The sequence below is a fragment of the Heloderma suspectum genome, chromosome 6 (genome assembly GCF_057233095.1).
Source record: "Heloderma suspectum isolate Gila_16-S chromosome 6, 16-S_ref, whole genome shotgun sequence".
NCBI classification, from domain to species: Eukaryota; Metazoa; Chordata; class Lepidosauria; order Squamata; family Helodermatidae; genus Heloderma; species Heloderma suspectum.
The window spans coordinates 67,624,307-67,634,820 of record NC_139463.1 but is presented as its reverse complement, the minus strand read 5'-3'; positions in this window follow the sequence as shown (position 1 = coordinate 67,634,820).

The window sequence follows — 10,514 nt, the reverse complement described above, 5'->3', positions numbered from 1 at the left end:
CAGGCCTAGTCCAACCCTCTAAAACAGCCTTTCCCAATTTGATGCCCTCCGGTTGTGTTGGAGGGCAACTCCCATTACTTCCCACCATGCCGGCTGGGAGTGATCAGAGTTGCAGTCCAAAACATCTGTAGGGTATCAGGTTGGGCAAACCAGCTGTAACCACTAAACCAGGGGTGCACACCGCAGGGCCATGGGGCCCCTACATGCTTTCTCCTGCAGCCCTGCTGTTCTGCTGGACTGTGAGGGAGGGACACTGTTCCAGGACAGAACACCGCACTGGGACAGCATCAGGAACAGTATCGAAACCGCGATGTCACTGGGGACAACACCAGCAACACTGCCATATTCCCGTCACTAGTAGTGGCAGAGTAAAAGTGATCTTGCTGGTGCAGGGAGAGGCAAAACTGTCTTGCAACCCTCAGGGAGTCCTAAATCCCTAAACCGCCCCATTCCTGTGGTGCTCTGAGATGTGTGTGTCGGGGGGGGGGGGGAATGTGTGTATGTTTGCATGGGAGAAGGAGCATGCTCTGTGTGTGCTCTGCGTGTGAGCCCTGTATATGTGCACATGCACAGCCCCAGGCCTCCCATCCAACACCGGATGCAGGCCTTGGGAATGAAAGGGTTGTGCATCCCTGCACTACACCATGCTGACTCCCCCGCAAAAGGTAAAGGCATTGTATATCAAGAATAATACTCAGAGCTGCCTTCTCCAACCTGGTGCCCTCCAGATGTGTCGGGACTACAACTCCCATAATTCCCAGCCAGCATTTATGTTAGAGCTTGTATCCTGGCACACTGCCACATGATATGAAATGATTGTGCAAAGCTAGCAAATGACTGGAATGGGGGAGGGGTGTTTGTTTTGTTTTGTTAGTTGTTGCCATTGTGTTGCAAATAAAAAGATTAAACAAAAAGTGGAATTTCTGTTTCAGTGAACAGCGGGGGGGGGTGCGTGCGCGTGTGCGCACACAATAGGGGTGAGATGAGGATTACACCATATCATTTGCCCATTTTCATCTTGATCACTCGGGCTTCCTGAGCGCTGGGACTCAAAAGCTTCCTCTGAGCATTTGCAGAGTGCTCCCTACTTCCCACTCTGGTAGCAAGAAGACCCTCCCTACCAAACCTCAGCTGTGGGATCACAGGGCCAAACCTCAGCTTCAGAAAACATGATTAGCACCTCTTTAAAAGAAAATACTGTGGTGGTTCAGCTCTTTTTATTTGATAGATGTCCTTCTTAAAAAACAACAACAACACCCTGCTGGCAAAACGCACCCAAAAAAATTAGGGCAAAAAACAAAACCTCTCCCTGGATTCAAGCTCAACGGAAGGAGCCGATCTGCTAATGCTGAAGCATGGAGATGAATCTTACACCGGCCTGAGACATGAAGGGTCCCAAACCAAATGAGTACATCAAGTTTCCATGCATAAAATCTTTATGGAGGCTTCAGTAATGGGGGGATGGGTGTTTTAACAGACAGTTAATCAATTGTTATAGGTTGTTGTGGAGCCAAATGGGTAAACTGTTTGTCTTAACTAATATTTATCACACTTTAACACGCGCACACACACACACACACACACACACACACAGAAAGTGCTCCAGGTACACAGCATTCTTAGGATGTCTATGAAATGTTTGTCCCGTCATTTTGTATTGGATATTTAATTTTGGATCGAGAATTATTTGTTCCTTCAGTGCATTTACATACCCAGACTCCCTTCCGTCATGGATCCCAAGCGACAACTATCAAGTGATGGTCAGGAAACCCTGGGAGCTGATGCCTGTCAGGGCAACTACCATCGGTCTAGAATAGATGGCCCAGCAGTCTGCCCTACATCATTCTAGAGAGAAGGTGGTTGGAGAGTAGCATTTGTTGCAATGGGGATTGGCAGCAGCGAGAGCCAAGTGTCACTCCTTTCTCAACACAGCCCACTGAGGCATCATTTTTGTAAAGTGGAGGGTATGGCTTTCAACGGCTACTAGTCATGATGACTATTGACACCTCTGCGTTAAAGGAAAATCCGGGAGCCCCCAGGAGCATTTTCGTCCATCTCCGTGGTGCGATGAGAAGTGGCTCATTAGATGAGGAATGCGACCAAATGTCCTTTCTCAGCAGGCTGTATATCTTTCCATGAAAAACAGTGCCATCTAGTGGCTGATGATGGGGGTACACCCCATTGTATTACCTCATTTAGGGAGCAATCCTATGGGGATAGGCGACCGCCTCCGAACTCAGGGGTTGGGTGGGTGGAGCACAGAGGTGATCTCTCCTCCGCACTCTGGCCACCCTGCTTTTGCAGCCAGATGGCTGATTTTGGCTGTCTAGCTGTGGGACTTTGGAGCAGGGGGGAGGCCAGACAATGCATAAGAAGCATCATACTGGCATTTCTGCACTCCACACCCCTCTCCACCCCTGGGAACGCCCCCTTTTGCCCTGTTCCATGCTGCTCTTCCGAGCGTGGAGCCTGGGGATGATCTGAGGCAGTGGCGGAGGGGGCAGGGAGGTGGTTTTCCGGGAACCGACCTCAGAGCGTAGGCGCCGAGGTCAGTTCCTGGAAAGTGAACAATCCTGTCTAACAGCCATAGGAGTGTGCCCTTAAATTGTTGTTTTTAACTTACACTTTTTGCCGGGGATAGCGCAGGAGAGGTCTGGGTGATGACAGTGTCGTCACATCATGGACTCGCAAACTTCCGTGGGTGGCCAGTCATGAGTGTACTACAAATGCCTCATGTGAAGACAGCCTATATATATTATCTCAAGTATTGGAGGGCAACATGAGGTAGAGAACCCGAGCAGGGGTGTGTGATTGCACTCATGTCCTGCTTATATGCAGCTGGTTGGCCACTGTGGGGACAGAATGCTGGACTAGATGGACCCTTGGTCTGATCCAGCAGGGATTTTCTGATGTTCTGATGTTTTTATTTATTATTTATCTGCTCTAAAGGCATCTACTCTCTGCCTGTGCTCTGGATTCTACAGGCTAGCAGGGTAGATGATCCTGCTGTCCTTTGCAGTGTTGAACACTTGAGTGTATTTTTCATACCTTCCACTTCTGTGATTCTGTCCCACCCATGCTGGTCAAGCGTTTATCAAGTCAGGCTTGCAGCCAGGCAGGGTGGATCCCAGGCAAAAGTCCCTGGCCTGTGTAAACTGTGTGGGCATGTAGGCAATGCTGCATCATGGTTTGTGCAATCGGCCCTCACAATGTGGATGCAACATGGTTAGCGTTAGGTGGATTTATAGCCCACTCCATCCAAAGAATCCAGCTGACAATGAAAGCATAACCTTTTATTTATTACATGTCTATGCCACCCAATAGCCAAAGTTCTCTGGGCAGTTCACAAAGATTAGAACCATAGACTACAACATGATAAAACATAATATAAAACCTTTAGAAGTTTGAAACAGAATAAAATGAACGTACAAACCAGAGACGCTTGCTCCTTGGGAGGAAAGCTATGGCAAACCTAGACAGCATAGTAAGAAGCAGAGACATCACCTTGCCGACAAAGGTCCGTCTAATCAAAGCTATGGTTTTCCCAGTAGTAACGTATGGCTGTGAGAGCTGGACTATAAGGAAGGCTGAGCGCTGAAGAATTGGACAGGAAGGCCTGGAGTGCTCTGGTCCATGGGGTCACGAAGAGTCAGACACGACTGAACAACAACAACAAACCAGAGGAAAAACCACCAGCAGCATAAAGCTCCAAAAACACAGTAACGAAACTGAAGGACAGCCCACCTGTATATCAAAAGAATCCCATTACATTGAAATACCCTCAGGGTGCAATCCTATGCATGTTTAGACAGAGAAAAGGCCTACATGCTGGCTGGGGCAATCTGGGAGTTATAGGACTTTTCTCTGTCTAAACCAGCATAGGATTGCACCCTAAATGTTTTATTCAATAACACATACCCCCCCAATGCATTTTAATATTCTTATGAAATGTGTCATTTTAAAAGGCCTTTCCAATTCACAGCCCAAACCTATGCCTGTTTGCTCCGAAGTTGATCCCATTGAGTTCAATGGGACTTACTCTCTGGTAAGTGTGCATAGGATTGCAGCCTTAGCTAATATAGACCTATAGCTTACAGTAAAACTAAGCATGCCTGTTTAACATAACTGGCTGATTTTTATAGAGCACTTATTAAATTATAGGGAACATCCAGCATAACCACTTTTACAGAACTAGGAAATAAATTTCTACTCAGGAAAACCTTTACAAAGCCCATGACTTTCCACTTAATCCTAATTGGTTCTCAATCTTAAAGGGAAAAAAAAAGAGAGGCAAAGTTTCTCTACCCACAAAAGCTCCTTACAAATAGGCATACAAGCCTTGCTATGAAAATTATTGTTTGCAATTCCTCCCAATGACCATATGATGGCACCAAACTGCACAAATACAAAGTTCTGGCATTTGTTTTGTTTTTTAGGAGCCAAAAGTTTGGTCTCTTCACAAAATCTTAATTCGAGTTACTTACAACGTATCAGGGCTCAGGCCTTGTGTTCCAGTATCTGGAAGCATGGGATTTTGGTTGACTGGGAGAGGGGCTCTGAGTACAGGCAGGATGCCTTTCGCGCCTTCCAAAGTCACTTGTCTAATTTCTTTTCCTCAAAGATCACATCTATGTTGCCAGTGCAGGCATCATGACTAAATTGCAGGCCGCTTCCATGCACGAGGGTTTCAGATCAGACAACATGGTTTCCAGGCAGGTTTAAGCCCCAGGACCTGTCTTTTTTTTCTTTTTCTTTTGGGTAAATTAACACTCTGTCTATGATATTTTTGTGTTGCCAAATAGCACAAATCTTTTCTGAATCAGTTGGTGTAAGAATCTGCAAGGGTTGATTTCCCCAAGCAAGCAATAATAAATATCTTATTTATTTATTGCATTTATATCCTGCCTTTTTTCCTCTTGCAAAGAACCCAGGGTGACTTACATAATCCTCCTCTTCCTCTCCATTTTATCCTCACCACAACAACCTTGTGAGGTAGGTTGAGCTGAGAGATTGTGACTGGCCTGAAGTCACCCAGTGAGCTTCCATGGCCATGTAGGGACTAGAACCCAGATCTCCCGGCTCCCAGCCCAACACTTTCACCACTACACCACACTGACTTGTGGGCAAGCAAATATAAATGTTTATTGCTATTGTGCCCTGCTTATACGCTTTCCAGCTGCATCTGTTTGGCCCATGTGACAGATGCACAGGCCCAAAACCTACTTTGTTGGAGATCTGGACGAAAAGCCAAGAGACACATCTAGAATCATAGAATAATAGAATAGCTGGGTTGGAAGGGGCCTTTAAGAACATTGGGTCCAACCCCCTGCCCAATGCAGGAATCCAAGTCAGAGCATCCCTGACAGATGGCTGTCCAGCTTCACCTTGAATGCCTCCAGTGTGGGGGACCCCACCACCTCCCTAGGTCATTGGTTCCATTGTCGTGTTGCTCTAACAGTCAGGAAGTTTTTCCTGATGTTCAGCTGGAACCTGGCTTCCTGTCACTTGAGCCCATTATTCCGTGTCTTGTATTCTGGGATGATCGAGAAGAGATCCTGGCCTTCCTCTCTGTGGTCTCCTTCAGACTGAGCTTTTATCCTGTGATTGAGATTGCTCCTTCATGGAAGTTTATGGGCTGTTTACATGACACCATGATCATCCAAGGCATCTCCTGCACTAAATGCCCTTTGTTCCGTTTTTTAAATAGATCGCAGATAATGAGTTATCAAATTACCCCGTTGTGTTCCACTTCAGTTTCCTCCATGAAAAGAGGAAAAGCGGCAAGAAAAGGAGTGAGATCAATGAAAGATAATGGAAGACCCAGATACGGGGAGGAGGGGGAAGGGGTGGGGAAAAAGAAAGCACATGAAAAAGAGAGTTGTTGTGATCTTGCATTTAAAATGGAAGCAGAAAGCTCCATTTTAAATGCAGGATTTTAGGCCGGTGTAGAGGTGCCCTGTGACAACCTTTCAAGTCCTTGAAGAGCGCTATCCTATCTCCCCTCAGTCTTCCCTTCTCAAGGCTAAACATGCCCAGTTCTTCCAGTTTCTCCTCAGAGGGCTTTGTTTCCAATCCCCTGATCATATTCACTGCCCTCCTCTGAACCCTCTCCAGTTTGTCTGCGTCCTTCTTAAAGTGTGGTGCCCAGAAGGGTTCCTTCTGGTGAGAAGAAATGCATCACAGTTGTCTGTTCCAGCTCTGTAAATCAGAAATCTAACAGCCTTTAAAAACAACAACCCTGCCTCTGAAGATGAAGAAGTGATTTCTTCAGAGCCTAAAGCACGGGTTGGGGAGACTTCAGGTTTGTGGGATCTACTTTGCTTTTTACCAGAATCCTGAGGTCCACCAATCGGAGCCAGGGGCAGCACAGTAGTTCAGGCGGGTAGACATACACTAAGAGTTAAGGCACAGAATACCTCTGAGCACATGCTCAGCCCAGGAATTTGTGATCAGTACCAGAACCAAGCTCACAAGACCTCTCACACAAAGATCTACCCCTGGTCTATTCCCCCCCCCCCCCGTTCTTTATCAGTAGCCTAAGGCAGGGTGGGAGGCGTTTTAGTTGTTGCTATTGTTAGAGGACTGAGCTTTGGGAACTTGTCTGTGCATATCTGCTGCAAATCACCCAGAGGGTGATTCCATTTTATTGTGCAATTGTTTCATTAACAGAATTGTATGGGGGTGCAGTGAGGGTGGGTTACCCTGACATCATTTGCCTTTAATGTGTAGCTCTCCTGTGCTTTCCCACTGCTTCTTCTATCTTTTTTCTTACCGCAGAATATCTGTTAAGGAAAAGAAGAAGAAATAACTGCACCATGCCTTCTGATTGGTAGTGTTAAGAGCCTTCCATCTGGAGACGCCGAGAAATCTACAGTAGATCTCTATCTACCTTATGCTTGCCTCTGGCCTAGAGATGAGATGCTGAATGCAGGGCTCAGGATGACAAGACCGACTGATCTCTTGAGAAAATTGAATCTTCCTGTCTCTAAAGAAAATGGGTTGGATCCAGATTCCAGATAGAGTAGACCCATTGAAATCAGTGGGAAACAAACTAGTTATGACTGTCTTAAGTTCCACTGATTTTGATGGGTCTCTTCTAGGGTTATACGGATTTTGTTAAAGCCATTCCGTCTGTGTTTTGTGGATTTTGCTCCATCATCCACTCATTGATGGATTTGGATCCTCCCCGCTTCAGAAAAATATGCAAAAACTCCACCACAATTTACGGAACTTCCCCTGCTGTGTAACTTTTGACGTATTTTTCTTAGTTCAGTGTACAGTCAATGAGCAGCGCAAACTCAAAAAAGATTGCTACGCAGCAGAGGATGAAGAAGGTTTGGAGATGTTTAAAACGGTGTGTGTGTGTTTCAAAAAATGTTGTCAACCTTAGCGTATTTTCCAGCAACTTTTATATTTTTGTACAACTGAATGTGCGTATAATTCTGGAAAGTTAAAAACTAATCCCAAATACCGCAACAAATGTTCTACAAGGAATAAATGCGCAAGAGGGCTATAGCGTTAGCATGATGGGATCGTAATGATATGACACAAGGCATAGATCTGGCCTAAGTCTGGACCCAATCCAGTATCTTTTCACTTGGGGTGTGCATTTTAGGCAAAGCCTAAAACTTGAGCAAAACTGATTTGGTCCAGTTCTTGTGCTTCCCGATGTGCAGCAGCCTTCCCTCCAAAGCCACAACAGCTGAAAGAGGCTTCATTACTGTCTCGTGTTTTGGAGACACAGGAGACATGGAGATTTTATGTCTCTTGCAAATAGCTTCATTTTATTTCATTTCTCTAAAACACTGAAAGGGGGGAGGGAGGGTGTGCAGTTGAAGGCTGACAGGCCCACCTTCTAATTCTAGGGCATGTTTTACAGGGGCTTCAATCACTCGTTTCATTCAGTGCATTTTGCACTACATCAGCATTTATTACTTATACTTTATAATATATTATTTATTCATTCATTAGCTTTTCTCCTGAAGTTCCCTGTTTTGTGTATCTTAGGCAAGCAGTTCAGCCCAACAGGACTCTTTCCCATTATGAATTTGGAAACATAAATGTTTGATTCCCAATACATATTGGTTCCATGCTCCTGTTATTCCTGGTTTCATAGAATCATAGAATAATAGGGTTGGAAGGGGCCTACAGGGCCATCGAGTCCAACCCCCTGCTCAATGCAGGAATCCAAGTCAGAGCATCCCTGACAGATGGCTGTCCAGCCTCATCTTGAATGCCTCCAGTGTGGGAGAGCCCACCACCTCCCCAGGTAATTGGTTCCATTGTCGTGTTGCTCTAACAGTCAGGAAGTTTTTCCTGATGTTCAGCCGGAATCTGGCTTCCTGTCACTTGAGCCCATTATTCCGTGTCTTGCACTCTGGGATGATCGAAAAGGGATCCTGGCCTACCTCTCTGTGACAACCTTTCAAGTACTTGAAGAGTGCTATCATATCTCCCCTCAGTCTTCTCTTCTCAAGGCTAAACATGCCCAGTTCTTTCAGTCTCTCTTCATAGGGCTTTGTTTCCAGTCCCCTGATCATCTTTGTTGCCCTCCTCGGAACCCTCTCCAGTTTGTCTGCATCCTTCTTAAAGTGTGGTGCCCAGAACTGGACACAGTACTCCAGGTGAGGCCTAGCCAGTGCTGAGTCGAGGGGAACTAGTACTTCCCGGGATTTGGAAGCGATGCTTCTATTAATGCAGCCCAAAAGAGCATTGGCCTTTTTTGCAGCCACATCACATTGTTCACTTGGTATGCTTTGCATTACATGAGCATTTATTAAATATCATTTATAATACATTGCTTATTCATTCGTTAGCTTTTCTCCTGAAATTCCCTCTGTTTTGTGGGTCTTAGGCAGGCATTTCAAACCAACACAGTGGGGCAAGGACAGGACCATGAAAGAGCTATGTTTCTGATGCCACCACACTTCACTATGAAAGAGCCTTAAACTGGTTTTCAGTCATCGTAACTCCCTAGCCGCTGCATTTATCTGTCTGAAACTTTGCAGGTTTCTTGCCTGGAGACACCTCTGACGTATGCAGTTTTCATACAGTTGCCCAAAAAAACATGATGGGAGGGAAGAGGAAGCAAATCAACACCCCCCCCCCAAATTTGAGGACTCCCCTCCCACATTAACTGGTGCATCTATCTTTCTAAAACTTTACAGGTTTCTTATTTAGTGACACCTCTAGGCTGTCGGTCATTTTCAGAATGCTAGTCCACAAGCAATGTAAGGGGATGAGTGTGTACTCTTTTTGGATACCCTCAAAAATGGCAAGGCTGCTCTTGAACAAAAAAATGCTGCAGCTATCATTCTGAAATTTGGCAGGCTTAATCCCCTGCAACTATCCCTGCAATTTTCATCCAATTATGCCAAGAAATAAATAAAAAAACCAGTAGTTCCCTAAAAAGAAATCCAAATCAAAATATAAAGGCAAGTAGCACAAAGAACCCTGCACCTATTTTTCTGAAATTTGGCAGACATAATCCCCTTCTAAGGGGCTACGATGCTGGCAAATATCATCCAATTCTGACCCGAGAAAAGAATATAGCTACTTAAAAAAAAAATCATCATGATCGTCCATGGGAGGCATGAAGCCTTGGATTTTCAAACCTCTACTTGCGTTTGGTACCCAAATCAACTCGTATAAACTCTGAATCAGTCTGAGGCAAAGTGGGCCATTTTCCAAAGCACCAAACTGAGCTGAATCCTGGGGCCAGTGGATGCCTCTGTTTCCCCCGTCTTTTTCGTTTGCCCCTGGCTCACCCACAGACAGAAACAACCTCCTCAGGAAAGGGCTGCCTTCGAAGCTACTCATTAAGACAGTGGGTTCTCATCCTGAGTGGGCTACTTGAATGCCCCTAAGAACTTGAGCTGTGATACAGGAACCCCTGATGGGCTTTGTGGTGAACTGACTTTTGGTTTATACCCTAAGCTGTACTTTGTCCAGAGGTTAACCTGAAACAACCTTTCCAGGTGAGGCTGGCTGCTGTGAAACCAGTGAGAGAAGACGTACCTTAGTATGCAGATCCATCCTGAGTTTTGTTATTCCTTAGGGTCTTCCTGAGAGATGGCTTAGTGTGATTTTTAGGCAGAGAGGGTAAAGGAAAGAGCCAGAGTGTTCCACAGAAGGGAATTGCTAGAATTTACCAGGAAACTGCTGATCTTAGGACCAAAAGAACATTACATTAAATCTAGCAGCTACAGCTATTTTTTTTCCTCATTTTTTACTCTAGTGTGCAAGCTGGGGGCCCAATCCAGATCGTAAAATCCCCCCTACTCCCACACAGTAGGGTCCCAGTCCAGATTGGGTCCCTTGTGCTTACTCTAGAGTAACAAAAGAAAGCAGGCAGGCAGGCAGGCGTAGCTCCTAGATACAAATGTAAAGTAATGTCTGTTCTGGCCCTAAGTGTAATAAAAGAGGAGGGGTCAGTGGAAGTGATAAAAGGTGAATCTCCTTTGTCCAGGAGATATGGGAGGAGTGGGAAAGGATCCTAGCTCAGTGGTAGAGCA